Source organism: Pelodiscus sinensis, chromosome 1, assembly GCF_049634645.1.
Source record: "Pelodiscus sinensis isolate JC-2024 chromosome 1, ASM4963464v1, whole genome shotgun sequence".
NCBI lineage: Eukaryota > Metazoa > Chordata > Testudines > Trionychidae > Pelodiscus > Pelodiscus sinensis.
The window spans coordinates 182,395,957-182,417,492 of NC_134711.1; positions in this window are offsets into that span (position 1 = coordinate 182,395,957).

The following is a 21,536-nucleotide window of genomic DNA, read 5'->3' on the forward strand; positions in this document are numbered from 1 at the left end:
AAGAAACTACTGAGTACGCTGTAGACACTTATTTTTCCTACTAAAAAGTCATCAAAGTTCTTTGGAATAAAAACTATATATCCCTTAGCATACAGTAATATAACAATGTGTGGCAAATTCATGAAGTGACTCCTATGGTCTGTAAGCTCCCCTGCTTATACTATTTGTTTTCTTTCTTTCACACTGAAGGCTCAATAAGGATAATTCAGAGGAATACTGGGAGCTGGTTCAATTTAATGTTATCTCTTTTCAATGAGAGAAATGTCCTCTCTCAGCAGTAAATGAATGTATTATTTGTAACAGTTTATCTGCAACAGAGCTGCTTAAGCACTTGATTTGAAAGACAAATGGGTTATCATTTGCACATCTTTCCATGGACATGTTTTCATTACACAGAATTGTCTTTCACTATGATGACTTGCAGCCTCATGGTTGGCAGGTGGGGGTGGAATAGAGGTTAAATCACTTGGAGTTCTTTTAATAGTTAGCAGCAAAAGAATCTTCCAATATTATACATTCTTTTATTTAGATACAAACAATTAGCACAATTCCAAAGGATAGAATTCAAAATATGACCTGGGATTAATTTGACTTTCTCTGGTGTGGCTTACTAATGTTTCAGCAGTGGTATTTTCCAGAGAGAAGGCATAAGGAAAGCTGCCTTGGTTAAAACTGAGCTGCAATCCTAACCAGTACCACAGTGACTGTGCAGACTTAGTTCATAAAGAAATATATTTGAAAATTTGTATTTGAATATCAAAATCTGAGGCAGGGGTCCTATAGAAAAATAGCATGCGATCATGTAACTAAAAACTACCAACATACAGTACATACAAATGAGACTAACATTTTTCAGACAATCTTAATTCTCATTCCCTAACTTTTGAGTGCTTGACTTTTCAACCTTAAACATAGGTGTGAGAGAGGTGTGTGAGAGAGAGTGCATGTAATATTATATATGCTGCAGCAATAGCCACTTATATTTAAGATAAACAATTTCCTCTCGGTATCGCTGACATAGTAGTGGAAAACAATTATGTGAAAACTGGGTATGAGATTTTGCTCATTTGAGAAGTATGAATTTTCAAATGATTAGATCAAATGGGTTTTCAGATACATTTGAATTGATCTTACCGAATCTGACCTGATACCCGCCACAGTCTATGGAAAGACTCCCAAGTAACATCAATGGGTGTTGGAAAGAGTCTACTGGGAACTAATTTTTTTCATTTGAAGGATCAGTATATTTGTTTGAAGAAAATTGGTGCAGTGTCCCTTTAAAAGCCCATGAAATAGTAACCTAGAATTTTTGCTGTCCCATGAAGATTATATGTAACTATACTCCTCCAGAGAGTATTTTAATAGACATGGAACAGCCATCCAAGCTAATGTTTTAATTAGGGCCTTCATCATAACTCTCCCAGCTTCTCACTCATGCTTACCAATTACCACATTCCAAAGGCCAAGTCAGAAAAACAATAGTGCAAAACAGTTTCATCAAAGTGAAACAAGTGTTTTCTCACAGCATGCTTTCCATAGTGAGAAGTCCACTCCAAAAGTAAATTGCTTAAATCACTTGTCCCAGTAGAAGCCTCCAATTTGTTGTAATTTATGGATTAATTAGATTTTACTTTGAATCCCATGGCTACTGCTAAAATCTTCAGGCTTTTTACTTATGGCTTAAGGCTTAACTTCTTAATAACCACACACATGACGTAAACCTTCTTATTTAGTAACACAGGCAGTCAGCAAATACAGTATGACAGACTGGGCCGGGTCTGGGCACCGCTGAGGGCATCCATTCAGGGTGAATTGTTCAAACTCGGGGCTTCTTATAGCCCCTGACTGGAGACCTTCCCAAACAGGTCACAAACCAGTCACACCAAGCAAAACCCCATCAACGCTCCAGCTCTCCCTGTGCTCCAATCAGCCCCGGGCCTAACACACAGGTAAGGGATTATAGAACCCAATCTCACCTACCCCGAACAGGTCTTTCTGGTCCCAAAGAACCGGTCACAAATCCCCAGTCAATTTACACTCTGGATCTTACCCACAAGATCACGCTGAGTCAATCCTTTAGAATCTAAAATCTAAAGGTTTATTAATAAAAGAAAAGTATGAGAGTAAGGTTGTTAAGGAGAATACATTACATGCATTGAATCACCCAGTTCTCGATACAGGCTCTTAGCAGAGATGTTATAAACTGCTATCTTAAAAGTCTCTGGTGTACATCCTATGTCAGGACGGATCCCCAGTTATTTCCGGTTCGCTGATCCTTGCAAGGCTGCATCTGGAATCAGTAGCTGAACTGAAGACCAGATGAAGGGTGCCACATGGCACTTATATACCTCTCTTGGCATCCTCCTGGCCAGAGCAAGTCACATGGTCAAGTGACCTATCTCTGTTTCGCATGGTGGCAGCCATTATGTCCTGGCTGGTTTGCAGGTATCAGTCACATTCCTCAGGTGTGTATCAACACTTAGAGATTCGTTGTCCCTAGAGCTTTGCTAATTAGCATAGCCACAGGCTGAACATTCTTTGTCTATTGTTCTGTCTCAGACAGGGAATTTTCCAGCATCAACACAGAGTACATATTTATAACTCCACATACAGATATTATACAGTACATGAATAGCACATACAGAATCAGTAGAACATAAGCTTTCGTGTGACACCTCACACGGCCCCCTTTGTATAGACTTTTGGGGCAAACACCCTCCCCCCCCATGCATGCTGCAATGATCTTTAAAATCCAATAACATAACATACAAAACAAGCTTTTATTTTACATCCTTTTTTAGATGGTGTTGATGGGGTTGTGACAACATTTTAACTTACATATTATGAAGTACAGTTGAAAATATGAGAAGGTAGAAATAATAGGTCTCTCGTCTATTGTTAGGTGGGTGTTTAGGTTAGCTTTTGGCTGACGGTGAGGCTAGTTCTTCAGGAAGGCACGGTGCATGGACATTTGAGGTCAGGTTGGAGACAGAACTGGAGGCAAGGTCCAGTTGTGAGCTGAAAATGTTGTTCTGTTTTATGGTGGTAGGTACCAGCTTTGAGGATATCAGGTTAGACCTAGCACTCTGTGTAGTGACTAAAATTGTCTTAGTGGCAAACAAGTTTAATATATATCTCAATAATCTCTATAGGGACTCTGCCTTGTTTACAAGTACTTCCCTACAGCCGGTATTGTAGACTCAGCCTGCAATCTGAAAGCCCAATTCAGTTATTTTCCGCTCATCCATTAGCAGCAGTAATAATGGTCCCTCAGCCTGAACTCTTACATCTATGTAACGATCCTCTTGACTTCAGTTGGCTGCACAATTCCAGTGGCAGGGCAATTCTGTTGGTGATTCAAAATAAGGAATAGATTCCGATTAGCTCTTACTCTGAGCTGTTAGCTCTGCAGGTTTAATGGGAATACAAATTTAATTGTTAGTGAAGTCAGCAGAAAGGAGCCAGTCTGATGGGTAAGAAAGTGCTGTGTGTACAGACTCTTTCTAGAGTAACACCACACTTTCAGCAGGTGTCATGGTGTGCAGACTTGTCAGTAACTCACCAGGAGTTACACTTCATGGTAACAGTATCAGAGGTGCCTACGGCAGAAATGGAGGCCAGTAGAGAAAAGTTAATGAGTAACATCTCCCAGAGATAAAGGATTAATGGACACAAATCAGAAATTCGAAATGCTAATACATAGAAACCTGTTGGGGAACATTTTAACTTGCCCGAGCACTCACTAGTGGATTTAAAGATGGCTATTCTCTTAGGATATGCCTACACTACAAAGTTAATTTGAAATAATAGCCATTATTTCGAATTAACTTTAATAGTGTCTACACATACAAACTAATATTTCGAAATAAATTCAAAATAAATTCGAATTTGGTAAACCTCATTCTACAAGGAATAACACCAAATTCAAAATAGCTAATTCAAAATAAGTGCTGTGTAGACACTTATTTCGAATTAGGGGGCCTCCAGCCCTTCCCAGGGAGACCTGGTGGCCACTCTGGGCACAACCAGGAAAACTTGTCTGCTCCCTCCCCAGCCCCGGAGCCCTTAAAGGGGCAGACTCTGGCCACAGTGCCTGTGCCAGTTGCAAGCCTGCCAGCACCCAGCCAGCAGACCCTGCACCTGGCACAGCATGAGCCAGCAACCCACTGCCACCCAGCCCTCCACTGCTCCCCAGGACCAGGCTGGAGGCTCCCAGGAGCCTGCCAGGGGGCTGCAAAAGGCGGGCGCTTTCCTGGTCTAGTGCGGAGAGCGTGGACCTCATTGAGGTTTGGGGGGAGGCCTCCAACACCCATGATTTCCTCAGTAAGTGCAGGAATGCAGCCGTCTACAGCAGCATGGCTGCCAGCCTGGCCACCAGAGGCCACATGCGCAGTCAGGAGCAGGTGCACAGCAAAATAAAAGAACTGCAGCAGGCCTATGCTAGGGCCTCCCAACCAGGGGCTGACCCAGAGGCCTGCCTGCAGTTCAAGGCCCTGGACCACATCCTGGGGGGTCAGACGGTCTGTGCCCTCCTGGTCGTCGTCGACCCCGGGGCAGAGGGCCCTGCCCCTGACACAGGGGAAGAGGAGGAGGAGGAGGAGGATGGCAGCCAGGAGCCTTCAGGGAGCGTGCCCTGTACCCAGGACCCCCTAGCAGAACTGGAGGGCCCGTCAGCAGCCTCATCCGAGGCCAGGGAGGCCTCCACATGTGAGTAACATCACGGTCCCCTTATGCGGGATGACGGGGGGAAGGGGCAGCCCAGGGACCGTGCACATCGGCCTTGACGACCGTGGAGCAGGCTGCAACCTGTGCATCTGCTGCGCCATCCAGGGCATGTGGTCCCAGCGGGGTGCCATGTAGGGGCACTGGCCTGTTCCCCACACGCATCTACGTGTGAAGGGACATGACAGGATCCTGACCCTGGGGAGAGACACTGCACACTGCCCTCCCTCCAGACGCCCCCTCTAGACAGAGGCAGGGCACATCTCCTCTCCCCTCCCCCCCCCCCCCCACACCACACTATAGGCAGCACAGGGGCTGGGGTGCAGTCCTGGGCCAGCTCACACTCCCGGGGATAGCAGGATGTGATGGTGCAGACACCTGCTGTCCTCGCCTTGCAGAGGGGGGATGGGTTCCACCCACTGTGCCCCCAGGGAGAACTGACCACTTCTCGTTTCACCACAGCCGCAGCACCTGCGAGTGCAGGACACACCACCCCGCCTGGACCATCCACCCGCACCCGGGCCAGCAGGTGCACCCGCAACCAGTAGGAGTTCCAGAGGCAGCAGCTGCGGTTACAGGGACAGCAGGTCCACAGCCAGGAGCAGTAGGTTCAAGAGGACCTGCAGCTGTGGCGGAAGAGCTTGTGGGAGCTGCGGGAGCAGGGCCGTGCCCTCCGCAAGCACCTGCAGGCCCTGGCGGACCAATTGCTGCCTCCTGCTGCTCCAGCCCCTGCGGCCGCCCCAGCTATCGCTCCTCCTCCCACCCCTGCTCCTCCTCCCACTTCTTCTGCCCCCCCTACTCCTTCTGCCCCACCCTCCACACCCACTCCCCCCCGGGAATGCCGAGGCCCCCGCACCCACAGTGCTGCGAGATGGGAGGGCCAGCAAAACCCCCAACCCTGAGCTTCCCCTCCCCCTTCCTCTCCTTGCCTCCCCCTTCCAGCTCCTTCCACCCAGGTTTCCCCCCTCCCCTCTCCTGCCCTCATTCCTACCCTCTCCCCAACCCCAGTGATGTTAAATAAAGAGAGTTTTTTATGGCAACACAGGTGTTTTTATTGTATATCTGGGAGGGGGGTTAGGGAGGGGAAAGGGGAAGGAGATGCGGATGGAATATAAGGCACAAGGCCCCAGTGGGGCATGCCAGGGGGACTTCAGTCCTCATCCACCTGGAAGCTCTCCCTCAGGGCTTCTTGGATGCGGACAGCTCCCCGAAGGGCCTCCCGGCTGGTAGCCATGTGGGGCTGTGCGTACTGGCCAGCCAGGCGGTCAGCCTCTGCCAGCCAGGCTGGCAGGAAAGCCTCCCGCTTCCTCTCACATAAATTGTGGAGCACACAGCACGCTGCCACCAAGTGCGGAATATTGTGCTGGGAGAGGTCGAGGAGGGTGAGGAGGCACCTAAATCGGGATTTCAGTCGGCCGAAGGCCCCCTCAACCACAGTGCGGGCCCTGCTGAGCCTGGCACTGAAAGCCTGCTGGGAGGAGCTGAGGTGTCCCATGTAGGGCTTCATCAGCCAGGGCTGTAGGGGATAGTCCGCATCTCCCAGCAGGCACATGGATATGTCCACGTCCCCAACCCTGATGTGGCAGACAGGGAAGAAAGTCCCGGCGTGCAGCCTCTGGCGCACGGAGGAGTTGCGGAACACCCTGGCGTCGTGTGCCTTGCCGGACCAGCCCACACTGATGTCCGTGAACTGGCCCCAGTGGTCAGACACGGCCTGCAAGATCACGGAGAAGTATCCCTTCCTGTTGATATAGAGGGAGGCTTAGTGGTCTGGGGCACGGATGGGGATGTGCATCCCGTCGATTGCTCCCCCACAGTTGGGGAAGCCCAGGGTGCCAAAGTCCAGGTCGGTGAGGTGGATGACTCTGAGAAGCAGCACCCTGTTAATGGCCTTGACCACCTGCAGAGAGACACACAAAACTGAGGATCACTGGGGTGCCCGGGTGGCTGGGAGTGTTTGTTCCCTGCCACTGTCCCGCACCCCACTCCTAGGAGCAACTCCCGCTGCAATCCTGGCCACCATGGGTGGTCTGTAGCACGGCCGGGACAGACCGAACCCTCTCGGGGAGGGCACTTACACCACCTCCGCCCCCGTTTTCCCTGGGGGAGCCCATGTCCTCCTTGCAGTCCCTTCTCCTGGCCCTGTGGCCTGTGGGTGCCGTACCTGCATGAGCACTGCTCTGACGGTGGATCTCCCCACGCCAAACTGGTTCCCCACTGATCGGTAGCTGTCCGGCGAGGAGAGCTTCCAGAGGGCGATGGCCACCTACTTGTGAAGGGGAATGGCAGGCCTCATGCGTTTGTCCCGTCGCCACAGAGCAGGGGCGAGCCACTCACAGAGCTCCAGGAAGGTGTCCTTCTTCATCCTGACGTTCTGGGTCCACTTTTGGTCTCCCCAGTGCTCCAGGACGATGTGGTCCCACCAGTCGTTGCTGGTGTCCAGACACCAGATGCAGCGGGGCACATTGGCGTCCAGGCACCACTCCTCCAGGGCCCCCGGATGGGGCAGGAGGAGAGCCAGGGGGCTGGCCTGCAGCAGAAGGTGCCAGGCAGCCTCCAACAATTGCTGCCAGGCTTGCAGCAAGACGTTCAACATGAGCACCAGAGTGCTGAGTGCTGCAGTGGTCCAAATGAGAGCGACCAAAGCAGGCGGAGAGGAAAACAGTTTGCTGTCCCTTGGCGAGGTAGGCAGGTAAGTGGGAAAGCTGAGAAACGGCTATCCCAGTGGTGGTGGGGGGGTCCCTTTAAGCACAAGCCTCAGATAGCCTCAGACAGCAGCCACACAAAGCAATTACTGACCTGATGCCCTGCTGGAACCAGTTTCAGTTGCCCTTAAATGCGATCCAGCATCCAATCAGTGTGGATGCGCTATTTCAAAATAGCAAAACACTATTTCAAATTAGTTTTTGTGTCTAGATGCGTTATTTTGAATTAGCTTATTTCGAATTAACTAATTCGAAATAAGTTAATTCAAAATAGCGCTGTAGTTTAGACGTACCCTTACAAAGTAATTTCAGGACTCAACTAGAGATCTAGACTCTGCGGAACTGGCCTTCATATGCAAATTTGATACTACCTCTCTTGAACAAAGACATGAACTGGATGGGCCATTATATTCAACACCCAAATGACACCAAATCGGGCACTCACAGCCCGCTCTATTAGCCTCATTTAGCATGGACACTTTTAATTGACAGGGGGTTTTTTCCTCCCCCTCTCCCCTCTTTTTCTGCTTTATAATTCAACCGCTGTGCGTCTTGCTCCATATTTGTCATCTGAAGAAATGGGTTGTGCCCACGAAAGTGCATGATACTCTTTATATATTTTTGGTTAGTCTCTAAAGGTATGGCTGGACTACATGGCTCTGTCGACGGAGCCATGTAAACTAGTTTACCTGACATAGTCAATGAAGCGGGGATTTAAATAATCCCCGCTTCCTTAAAATAAAAATGACCGCCGCGCTGTGCTGACAATCAGCTGATCCAGCACAGCGTGGCAGTCTAGACATGGATCCATTGACAAGGGAAGCCTTTGTTGACCACTCCTGTAAACCTCGTTTTGCAAGGCAAAAGGGAGCGGTTGACAAAGGCTTCCCTTGTCGACCAATCCATGTCTAGACTGCTGTGCTGTGCCAGATTGGCTGATTGTAGGCACAGCACGGTGGCCATTTTTATTTTAACAAAGTGGGGATTATTTAAATCCCCGCTTCATTGACTATGTCGGGTAAACTAGTTTACATGGCTCCGTCAACGGAGCCATGTAGTCTAGCCATACCCTAAGGGTATGTCTACACTACAGCGTTATTTTGAAATATCTTATTTTGAAATAGTTAATTTGAAATAAGGTATTTTGAAATAACGTGTCTACACACAAAATGCATTTCAAAATAGCGTTTTGCTATTTCAAAATAGTGTGTCCACACTGAGTGGACGCTGAATCGCATTTAAGGCCGGCCAGAACCATGTCCAGCAGGGCATCAGGTCAGGAGTTGCTTTGTGTGGTTGCTGCCTGGGGCTATCTGAGACCTGTCTTTAAAGGGAGGCCCCCGAACAGTCGGTTCTCAGCTTTCCCTGCTTGCTTGCCTACCTCAATGAGGGACCGCAAAACATTTTGTCTCTGCGTGTTCTGGTTGCCCTCACTCAGGACACCACAGCGCTCTGCACCTGGGCACTCTGGTGCTTCTCATGGACATGTTGCCACAAGCCTGGCTGCACTTGCTGCAGGCTGCCATCCGGGAGGTCCATCAGGGGGCTGTCAGTATCCAGGAGGCCCTACGGGAAAGCTTCCAACCTGAGGAGCACTAAGAGCTTCCCTGGTCTGCCCCACTAGGGGCTTGTGCCTCATTCCTCCCTCACGTCCTTCCACTTACCCCCCTCCCTAACCCCCCTTCCTGATGTCAAATAAAATACATGTATTTTCATGAACCCAAACTCTCTTTATTTAACAAAACTGGGACGGGGGGGATGTAACTCTGGTGAGACTGGGGAAAGGAGGTGGGAGAGGGGAAGAGAGAGGGTGGAAGAGGGGAGGGGGAAACCTGGGAGAAGGGAACTGGAAGAGGGAAGCAAAGGAAGAAGGAGGAGGAGAAGCTCAGGGATCAGGGTTGGGGGTCTCACCGGACTAACTTGATTTTCATGCAAACCTGCACCTGGGTTTGCATGTGGACTTTGGTGGCCAGCCTGGCAGCTATCCTGCCATAGACGGCCGCATTCCTCCATCTAGTGCAGAGATCATGGACATCGGGGGCATCCTCCCCAAACCTGAATAAGGTTCATGATCTCCACTCTGGACCAGGAAGGCGCCCGCCTTTTCCGGGCCCTGGCAGGCTCCTAGGATCCTGGGGAGCAGTGGAGGGCTGGCTGCCAGTGGCTTGCTGGCTCATGTTTTGGGGCCACTGGGTCAGGGGCAGTGACTGCTGGCTTTGGGGTGGCAGGCTTGGATCTGGCACAGGCACTGTGGCCAGAGTCTTCCCCTTTAAGGGCTTCGGAGAGTGGGGGAGAGAGGGGATTGTTCTTGGTTGAGGCTGGAGTGGCCACCAGAGCACCATGGGAAGGCTGGAGGTCCCCTATTTCGACATAAGTGTCTACACAGCACTTATTTTGAAATAGCTATTTTGAATTTGGAATTATTCCTCGTGGAATGAGGTTTACCAAATTCGAAATAAGCGCTCCACTATTTCGAATTAATTTTGAAATAACGGTTTGGCTGTGTAGACGCTAGGAAAGTTATTTCTAAATAGCTTTGCTGTGTAGACATACCCTAAGGTGCTACAGGACCATTGACGTTCTTTAAATTAGTTAGTTACAGACTAATACGGCTACCCCTCTAAGATCTTCCAGATAGGCAGTTGTTCCAAGGGAAAGGGAAAAAAACCTTCCATTTATTGCTGAATATAAATGATGTAAGGCTATGATCTCTCACTCTGTGATCACTGCTGGTTGATGGCTTTATTAGCAAGGAGAGAAGTAGCTCTTTCTGGTTCTGGCTTATTTTCTATGCGCTAAGTGAAAAGATCTAATTTTAACCCAGGCTATGACAGGCTTTGCTGCTTGCCAGATAGGTCCAATATCTTGGTTGTGGCTATGTAAATCAAAGGCACAGCAGGATCCATCTTAATACATATTATAAAACCAGCAGAAGATACAGTTTCTGCTTTCCCACTGGTTACTGGCATGGTTACGAACTTATGGGAAAAGATTGGTGTTGTTAACAGAGAAACCCTTTATGGCCCCAGCAGCACAGTCAAAATAATAGATGGAAGAAAAGAATGTTTTACAGGACCAACTTGAGGTTTTCTTGGCAGTAAAGAAGTTTGGTTATGATCTCTCTGCTTTGTCTTGGGCATTGAACTTTCCCAGTCAGTCATTACATTGCAGATAATGCTCTGCCACTGGGTTATTATTGCTTATTTTAGTACTAATTGCTTAGCCTTAAGAGCAAATCTTGCCCAGTCTTGCCTAGATGCACATGGCCCTAAAGGCAGAAAAGCTATGTGGAGCCACTGTGCTGAGGAGCTGGGATGCATAGAGAACTTGTCAGAGAGATCCATGTACCTTGTCTGGTATGGAGCTATGCACCATTGGATTCTTGAAGATGAGGGTAGGTGGGTGGGTGTATGTGGCTGGTGGATCAGAAATTACGAAGTTCCACTAACCGAAAATCTTCTGTGTGAGACATTCGGGAGTTTCAAAGCTGTTATGTAGATATGGTGGAGTCTGCTTCACTGGGGGAAATTCTTCTGTAGTGGGGAAATCATTCAAGGGTTGAATCCATTGGATTGATGGATCTTTATCTTAACTGAGCCAAAAGAAAGGAGATGCAAGAGCTGAACAAGGCCCCTGCACTGAATGGGGCCTAGTGTCTTCGGTCGTATAAGGCTAGTTCATTAACATATTTCAGGGCCCCTTTCGTAGTAATTTGTAACACTGCACCCCTGAATTTATTTGGGTTGGAGCCCTCTGTATCTTTTCACTGGTTAGATAAGTAACCCAATAGCTAACAATGTGGCCAGTTCCATATGTGATAGTGATGATGGCTTTAGATCAAAGGCATCTGCTTATGAAATGTTTGACTTACATAGCCACAGGGTCTTTGGGTGCATTGATTCAGCAACCCTGCCTTGCAGATTGTCTACCAGACTATAGATTCAGCTACTCAGGGATTGCTGCAGTGCAGAGGGGATTCATCTGCTTTCCATACACCCGTAATGCACATCTAAAACTCTCCCACTCCTGCGGGTCATATGTCAGATTTACTTTTATAAAGGGGGATGGGGCAGCAAAGTACTTCCTAGTGTGTTTAGCATGAGATTTAAAATTTATTGGCACAGTAAGTCACTAATCTTGTAAATCCTGTGGCTCTTCAAAATTTCCTTTAGCTCCGACATGCGCTGCCTTGTCCAAATGAAAAAGACGCTGCATTTAGGTTTAGTCTCCAAAACAATTTAAACTGCTTAGAGCTGATTACGGATTCTACAGCGCGCACACATTGGCAACAGTCTGACATTTGGCTCAGGCTGAGGCTGGCAGGAAATAAGTCAATTTCAAAGTTAAATTCTAATCTCAGTTCTCAGTAATACAAAAGTATGTTCACATCAAGCTTAGTAGTTTAGATTTCTTTCATAAGAAAACACTTCCCCTAGCTCAGGGATGGGCAAGATACAGTCCTCAGTCTGGATCCTGCCCACCAAGCTTCCAAATCTGGCCCTTTGGCCACCCCTCTGAGCCCCTCGGGCACAGAAGCAGCCCCACACTGCTCTAAGCATCTGGCTGCTCCCTGTGGCTCTCTCCTCCAAGTGCCAGGGGGAGGAGGGACGCTTCACACTATGCTCCTGCTCCCCAGCAAAATCTCTCCGGCCCCATTTGCTGGTTTCTGGCCCATAGGAGCTAAGACATTTTGTTGGGGGGCATGGTGGTGCATGAAACCTTCCTCTCCCCCAGTGCCCGGAGCAGAGAGCCACAGAGAGAAACCAGCTGTTTTGAGCAGCCTGGGAAGGCTGCATCAGGGCTGCAAACTGGGAGACACCTAAGTAAGAACTGCCCATACCACCCATCCTCTCCTTCCCTCAACTCTCTGCCCCAGGCCAGCCCCCAACCCTCTGCACCTCTCCGCCCCCAGGTCACAATTCCCTCCCAGACCCTGAACCCCATCCTACACCCATTCCCCAGGCCAGAATATTATCCTGTACCTAGACTCCTCCCAGACCTTGCACTCCATTCCCCTGGCCCAGGTCATCACTCAAATCCTCTGCACCCCCTCTTTTTCCCCTCCCCCAGGTTACAGCTCCCTCCCAGATTTTGCACCCCCTCCTACAGTCCTCCCCCAGGCCAGAATCCTCTCCTGCACCCATACCCCATCCTGGACCCTGCACCCTAAACCTCTGCCCCAGATCATAACCTCCTCCTTCATCTAAACTCCCTCTCAGACCTCACACTCCCTCCTGTCAGCCGACGGTCAGGGCAGTGAGTGGTGTGTGTGTGTGTTATACACCCGAGACCGGGGTCCCTTCACAGCGGGCAACCTGGAGGAGGTTGACGGGCACCCCAACAAGTTTACAGGGAGAGCTTATTACACCTCAGATTTTAGCTGCTAGAATACATGATCCCTTCACAGCGGGCAGCCTGGGGAGGCTGAGAGATGCCCCAACGGATCTGTTACCTGGGAGTGACACAAATCCAAACGCCCAAACTCTCCCTATACCTGTCCCTTATGACTGGCTGAAGTTCTTTTAAATTGTGCTTGGTTCTGTTACAGCAACTGAGGGAGTCAGGTTAAAGCTTAAACAGTTACTATTTATTGTTACAGGGTAAACTTAGCTGTTAAATGTTACTGCTGTGTTACAGATAACACAGCCACTACAAAGGACAGGACAGAAATTACACTAAGAAGTCACTTACAGGTACCATGAAACCCTTTTGGTTCTCTGAGCTTTTATTAAATGCATGCAAAATAGACACCTAGCAGGTATAATTCTCACCCCTGCGTTCCAGACTTGGCGTGGCCAGCGTCTTTCTCTCAATCCCTCGGGAAGAAGTAGGGCGAGGTTGGGCGTCCCACGGAGACAATCAATACCTGCCAGCAGGTGTAGATGATTGGAGCTCAAAGGGGGTGGGCTACTAAACCCCTCTTTATACCCCTTGGGTCATGTAGGCTTCTTCCTGGTCTCAAGTGGCTAATTAGGAAAAATGGCTTTGAACACCAAGTTTCCCACGAAGGGTACAAAGCATAATTCACACCTGGAAAAATGCAGACAATGGGCACCTCTGGTATGTGATGGGCGAAGATTCTTCTCCTGGGACAGTGCAGGTGTCAGTTACTGGTACTAGCCATCAGGGCGACGGGAGGCCCCAGGTCGTCAGCTATCCCATTTACTGTCTGGTTTCTGTTTATGGTAGTGTCAGGGACAGGCAGCACACCTGCGTTCCCAGGGCATGAAAGGCTGACTGCCTTTCTCTTGCTCTCTGGGGGGGGGGGGGGGGGGGAGAGGAACAAGATGGGGTTGTCTGGCTACACCTCCTGAACCCCAAACTCCTACCCCGAACTTCCTTCCTCATCCAACCCCCATCCCAAACCCCGCACTCCCTTCCTAGAAGACTGCAGCCCTTGGAATGCCTCCCCATCAAACATTGTCTTCCCCTTCCCTAGCTATAGGTGGAGAGATGAAGATGAGACTGCCTCAGTCCAAGTTAAGAGGTCGGCTAGCTGGTGGTCTGAAGTTATGATTTAGGCATGGGATGGTGCTGACTGTACAGCCATGTGTGTAACTGAAAACCTTCTCAATGTTTTCTATGGAATGGTTGTATCCTTGTATTTTAGACTTCAAACTAGATCCAGAGAAGGGTTGAATATCTCCAAACTGCAACTGACTTGTGATCACTTGTGATCAGGTCGTTACATTAGCAGCTAATGCCTCATGGAATGATTATGCCTTTGCACATCTTTTCAGGAGGATGAGGTACGGAAGAAAGAATTTCTCCCTTCATTTGTTATTACTAAGATCACCAGCATGATGATCATATTCTTGTTTCCTAAGAGCTCATTTGGACTGCGTATTAGCAAGTTGAAGCCCTCGCCGCTGTTTGTGACATTGCAATAATCTCCATAACAGTTCACTGTAATAGCACAAAGAGAGGATTATGACTTGGACAGGCCAATAAAGAACTCCTAGACAGAAAGGACTGGAACTGGGTATCCCTGTGTCAGTGACATGCATGTTCTGCCGTTTCTGTGGAAGGCAAACACATTATATTTCGTTTTCATTCTTGCTGCCTTTGTGCTCCTTGGATTGGATGGAGCCTGTCAAGTCATCAAAAAAAAAAAAAGTCCAACTGCCATGGAAGTTTTTTCCACCCATTGAATTGCTTGAGTTGGGGGTGGGGTTAGAGGTGCAGGTTCTGTGCTGCAATTACCTCCTCAAGCAAGTCTCAGAAACAATAGCCCGTCCCTCTTCCATCTGTCTCCTATGCAGAAATGTAGCCAGGCAGCTCTGTGTGCTGCTGGTTCCTCCACAGGCACTTCCCCTGCAGTTACTACTGGCCATGGATCCCAGCCAATGAGAACTGCAAGGGCAGTGTTTGGGGCAAGGGCAGTGCACAGAGCCCTGTGGCTGCCCCTACACATAGGAGTCAGATGGGAGACATGCTGCTGCTTCCAGAAGCCACACAGAGCCATAGCACATGCAGAGCAGGGCAAGCCCCGGAACCTGCTCCCCAGCAAGAGCTCGAGGGCTGGATTAAACCAAGTGATGTGGTGTGTGGATGTGGTTTGTGGGCTGTAGTTTGCCCCCCCCCCCCCTTTTCTAGAAAGTGAGGCTTGAAGCCCATTCAACTCCACTGGCCATTTAGTGATTTTGTCTTGCTATCATGACACTACATTAGGATGACCAAATGACAGTAAATCAATAGCCATGAGATCTGTTAGAAAGCATAGAAGTCTCCTCAGTCTTTTGAGGAGTACTTGGGAAAGCAATGACAAGTGTCTTCCATGACAACATTTTGGTTAAATATTTCCCACGTCTGCTCAGATTGTGGCTTCTAGGACATGTCCTGCTAGGAAAGTATCATTCTTGACCAGTCCACTACAGTCCTTATCCAGTTATCTATGACACTCTGTGGTTACAGAGAATTATACTCTGGCAAGAGCCACTGACATCCTTGAAAAACTCTTTACAATGTTTTTGTATTAAGTTTCCTTCCTAATAAATCCCTGAGGAAAATCTGTTTCCTTGTCTCTCCAAAACTAATCAGTTGGCATCTTTGGTCCTTCCTGATTCCGACAGAGCAGCATGGTGGCAGTGCCTGTGTTCATGTAGCTAGCTGGAAGGAGAAGGTGCATTTGTGTTCTTTTAAAGACAAAGTAATTAATACAGTGGAGCTACCATGGCTACCATGATGCTAAAGACACATTGGTTGTATAACATTTCTTGGCAAGTATTACTGTAACCCACTGGTGAGTGTTAGAGGGCCAGCTGTAGCTAGGGTTGTCAATTTTGGATGGACGTATTCCTGGAGGTTTCATCACATGACATAAGGTTTAATGAGAAAGTAATCATTACCCCCTGGGGACTCCAGGACAAGCCTGGGGAGTTGGCCACCCTACCTGCAGCCCCACCTAGCACGTTTTAACTCAAGCTATAGCAATTCTTGCTTTTGGCTCTGGAGATGCTTCCTCCAATCCTTGGCGTGTCACCCAAAATGGCTGCTGATATATTAACAAGTGCAAGCATCGGTTTCCAACTATGTTTTTATTGCATTCACATTTAACCTTCATCCAGTAACCATTTTCAGACTTTCTGGTCTCTACCTATTCTCCCACAACTTCCTATACCCCAGTACAGATTGATCCTTTTCTCCTGGCAAGTCTAAAGCCTATGCTCCTCCAGATTTTCCTCAACTCCTTGGATGTGCAACTGATGGATGAAGTGCAAAGAAAACAGTTTTATTATAGGATAGCCGATGAGTTGTATTTATCCACATGTGACCATGCATTGCTGAGGGACTGGAAGAGAAGTCCTAAGGGACTTGGGGGAAGCTGAGGGAGAAGACAATTCTGATGCAGTCCGATGCCTGAAGCTAAAGAAATTTGTTTTGGGACTTGAGAATAGAGGGTGGAAGACAGCGAAATGCTGATAGTTGGTGATGCGTTAGAATTTGCACTTGATTGGCGGACATTAGTATACACTAGTCTATGATTATGGAAAGTGTGAGGAAGTGAAAATCAGGATCCACTGAATGAAGCCTGGTGAAGGAGAAGAATGGGTCAGTATTGGTACCAGATTGCAAAATGCTCATGAAGAGAAACTAGGAGCAGAGGAGAATCTGAAGGTTTGCAGTACAGCAGGCTCGTTTGATTTATTACTGTATATGAAGCTGAAACATCCTTTGACTTGCAGAGGTGAGAGCATGTCCTACCTACTCAGCACAGGTAGAAGACACTGAGCATGGCCTGCACTGGATGGGTTGGGCCTATACTGCTCCACAAGTGTTCACTACAGTGCTGATCTTGCCTTTGAAGGCCTGCGTTCTATTCCAGTTTCACCTTTGCATGTGTGATTTACTACCAAGAGGGCAAGCACTGCTTCTCATCCCCAGAGATGGTGCTAGTCCATTGGGTAACCTAAGCAGGAATATTTTTGGCCCTCTTCCTACAAAACACATACTAAAAAAGCAGATGAAGGCTCCTTTGAGCTGCTCATGGCCCTTAGTATTTGTTGAATCTAATTATTCCTGGTGCCAGCACTGCTCATCCCACTTGCAATAAAGTCCACAGCAAAACTTGCATTGATTTCAATGGAAGGCAGACCATCTGTCTTCAGTGAAATCTTCTGAATTCTCCTCCTCCCTCCCCTTCATGTTAGTGCTCTGTAAGTCAGTCACAACCCGTGAGGAGTTGCTGTGGCGATTTAAGATGCCTTCTGGTCATTTTTGCAAATAAAATTCAAGTAATGTTTCTTGTGAGCGCAAATGGTCAACTTAAACTTTTACCATTGTTACCCCCTATATTAATCATCATGCCCCTGCTCCAGTAAGTGTTCTGATACTGAGTTGTTGATGCACTGTTTATCTTCAGTTAGGGGCCATAGTTTCCATTAAAATGCTTCCTTTAGCAGTGTGGTGGCAAAGGGATTCTGCAAACAAGGTCTTCTATTCATTGGAGATCTTTTTTTCTGCTTTGTTCCTGCTACATTTAATGCATTAGCAGTGTTCTACGTACAGTGTGAAGCCAGAATCAAAACCCCCAAGCTCCCAACATGTGGCACTCGAAATGGAGAATGTATGAATGGAAGATGTTGGGACGAGATACAGGAAAGAGCAATGTGAATAAGCAGTGGCAGTTTAACATGCGTCTTACTTGTTACACAATTGCCGTCCTCCTTCCCCAGCAATATTTTCTATAATCTACCTGGTGCTGAGTGAAGGAAAAGGAGCAAAAGAGTTTATAGGTTTTCTGAGACACATCTCTCTTGAGTTGTGCCTTGGAGGAGAGGGTGGAAGCATGGCAGACAGGCTCAAGGAAGGAATCCCAGACAAAGGATGGTTTGAGAAGGAAAGATATATGGAGAGGACTGTGTGGAGAGGTGGCGGTATGTTCTTCAGTTTGGGTGGAGCACAGAATCTGACAGTAGTGAAATGATGACAAGGGATAAATGAATATAGATGGGAGCCAATTGGTTTAGGGTTTCAGAGGGGTAGCCGAGTTAGTCTGTAACTGGAAAAACTTAAGCACCTATAGTCTAGCAGCACCTTAAAGACTAACAAAACATGTAGATGGTATCATGAGCTTTTGTGGGCACAGCCCACTTCTTCAGATGAAGGTTTAGGGTTGTTAGGTTGAGGAGTGGGGCTGTTAATTTTGATGCAGAAGATGGGGATGAAAGAACATGATGAGGACCTGAACATTCCCAGGGCAGCAGACAAGTTTGTATGGTAAAAATGTAGGCACTAACCAAATGGGGCTACTAACCAAAGATATACAGCATAACAGCAATATCTTTAAAGTTGATGGATACCATATAACAAAGAACATAGAAAGTATTGGAAAATGTTCGTATGAATCTACTATATATTTGAGAGAGTTTGTCTGTCTGTGAGTCCCTCTGTCTGTTCAAGAACACCTCTTAAACCAGCAATTCGCAACCAAGATTAGTAAGTGGGCCACATGAGTGACCCTCAATCATCTTAGTGGGCTGTATGCAGCCTGCACACCCCCTTTCTGCCCACCTCTACCATTCATCCTGTACTTGCCTGCTCCCCTCCCTCCTAGCACTTTCAGATTGCCAAGAACAGCCTGATTTGTGCTCCATCCCCACTCTTTCCCCTCCCTTCCAGAGCTGGAATGCCGTGAATCAGCTGTTTGCTGCTGTTCAAGCTCCAGGAAGGAGAGGGGGAGAGCGGGGATGGAGTGTGAATCAGGTGATTCATGGTGCATTGAAAGTACTGGGAGAGGGCGGAGTAGGAAGTGCAGAGCTCCAGTGACCCAATGTGTGAGAGGCATATGGAGGAGGGGGCAGACAGGAGGTCCACAGGCTGCAGGTAGAGTCTCAGTGGGCTGCATGCGGCCCGCAGGTCACAAGTTGCCCACCATTGTCCTAAATGGTAGAATCTAGGACTACAGTATTTATATACCTCTTCCTCTTATCATAACTTAAAGTAAGAGTTTGGTTGTGCCAGGAAAATGGGATGTGCCTAGAATGGGGTTGCTTCTCAGAAAACCATATAGAAAAGAGACCGAATCACCAGGCAAGTGAAAGGGACTGGCTGGGGGCGTGCCACCAAATCCAGGACGGCCCTAGCCCTGAGCCTCCCACCCACCAGGCACCCTTTAGGGAGGGCGAGGAAGGGGCAAAGGCGCCTCCCAGTTCATACAGGAACATTGATGGCTGTTTCCCTTCATCAGAGAGCAAGGGGAAAGTGCACAGTTTTCTGCATTCCTTACTCTGGCTGGAGAGCGCAGGGGGCAGATGAACCTGGATCTGCCCCAGCTGGGGGACATGCACCTCTCCCCTTCCTGTGCCAACTGGAGCTGCAGTGGCCACGGAGAGGTGCTTCTCACCTGGCCCTAAGCTGCAGTGAGAGAAGGGTAGGGCTGTCCTCTTTCCCCAGGGCAGCCTGCATACTGAACCTCTCATCCCCAGCCATACCCCCAGAGCAATGATTTAAATGATGCATGTACATTTCCATTTTATTTTGAAAAAAAAATTGAGTTAAGGACCCAAGCAATGCTGGGTAAATCTTCTAGTATGTAAACAAAGCAAAGTTCCTGCATGTGGCCAGGATAATTATAAAAAGGGAAGAAATTTTTCCCTAGAAAAGATAAAACAAAACTTTCTCTATATAGGTTTTTCATAATTGCCAGATGTATCAGTAGCTTGGTAAGTGTTCCCCACCCCTCCACTCCCCAGAGATCTTTTGTGGAGCAGAAAGGGTGGGTTTGCTTCACAGTATTGTGCCCAGGAAACATTTGCAATGCATGAATGCTCCCTCACTGTCCTTGTCGTTGGGGCTGGCTGGACATGCATGGAATGCTGATTTCCAACAATCCCCCTCTAATGACTATTTAAGAGCACAGCATGGGTTTTACTGTGCAATAAATGTCCAGTTTACGCATTATTCTCCTGTCAAGTGTCAGCCTCCACACATCAGCAGAGATGTTACAGGGACCATGCTGGTTTATTGGAGATGAGCTGCCCTTCTCGAGCAATGAAGCCAAAGCTACCAAAAGGCCCCTTTCTCCTGAAGTAGAAGAGTCTGAATCCTTGCTGCGTCTTCCAGCATTTTGGAATATCAAGGAGGAGAGCAGGACTCTCTGCCTTTTAGACCATAGACACGTCCTCCTTAAAATTAGGCTTGGGGAGGAGGGATTGTGTGTGTTTCTGATAATTACAAAAATATTAAAGTAACAATAACAATAATGGATGGTATTGTTCTATTGAAGTCAATGGGATGATCTCAATTTTCATTGGTTGAGAAAGTGACCATGGAGAATGATACTCATTATTTCACACGGGATTCAATTACTGTTTTAATTAACACTACTGGAACAATGCTGATTTACACCTGGTGATCTACCCAAAGAAATAGATCTGGATTTCAACATTTAGATTCAGAGTCAGATCAAAATCTAACTTCTACAAATTCAGAGCTTGACTCGGACACAAAGTTCTGATTTGCTTTCACCCCTAAAGAAACAAAACAAGAAATAGACTAGATTAGATACAAGAATAGACAGATAAAAGGCACATAGCTAAAACAGCAGATCCAAGGTATTGCTGCCCATATAAAATAAAGAGTTGTTTTCTCTTTATCCGGGTCTTTTGGTGTCTCCTTTCCTTCCTTCTCTCTTTTGACCTTGGTCACTTGTTGTTATTTGATATTTTATCTGTTTAATTTATATTGTGAGCTCCTGCTGCGTAGGGTCGTTGTCCTTGTATATATCTAAAGCACCATGCTGGCTAATGGAACTGCCAGAATCAACCTAATGAGCAATTTGAGTATCCTAACACAATTATGTAAAGTAAAGACAGATCTTTTCCCTGGCTTATAAATAATGTCCAGCTGTTGGTCTGGATGTACTGCACACACATGAAGCCAGCTACTCCTGCAGGGCTGAATGGATTTAGGTGAGAGAGACATCACCTCAGTAATATATTTTGCAGATGTTTCTGTAATCTAAAATAAATACAAAATGGAAATTATATGTATTTTTAAATTATAATTAAAAACTTGGACCAAAGATTAAAAAAAAATATTTAAGACATTTCTGGCACTTGATCTAACAGGATTAAACAGTAGCTGTTGTGTATGAGACAAGGTAGGTATCTTTTATTGGACCAACTTTTGTTCATAATCTTGTGTCTCTCACGTACCGATATTACCTCACCCAGCTTGTAGCTCTACTATCCTAGGTCCAGCACTACTACTATTCTGCATACAACTGTTGTGTGTGGTGATGGGCTGAATCATTACTGAGGTTACAATCCCACCATCCAACTAAGGGCCTCAATGTGAAATTGCTTGGGAACAAAGGAAGAAAAAAAGCAGGAAATGGAGGGGGAGAGATGTGAAGGAGAAAAGGGGGGGGGGAGTTGAAAGAAGATGACAATGAGGTGAGCAAAGAAGAAAGGGAGTTAAGTGGCACCAGCTGTGAATGTCCAGGACCAGGTAGGTTTGGGGAAATATCACCTACAGTCATGAGCTGCAAACTGGCCCTCCTTGAAAAGATTGCTGGAAAGCTGTGATGAGGGTAAGTACTTGGGAGATTGGAGAGGAGAGTTACTGTTCTGTTGCTAGGTGATGGATTTCTTATCATGCTAATAA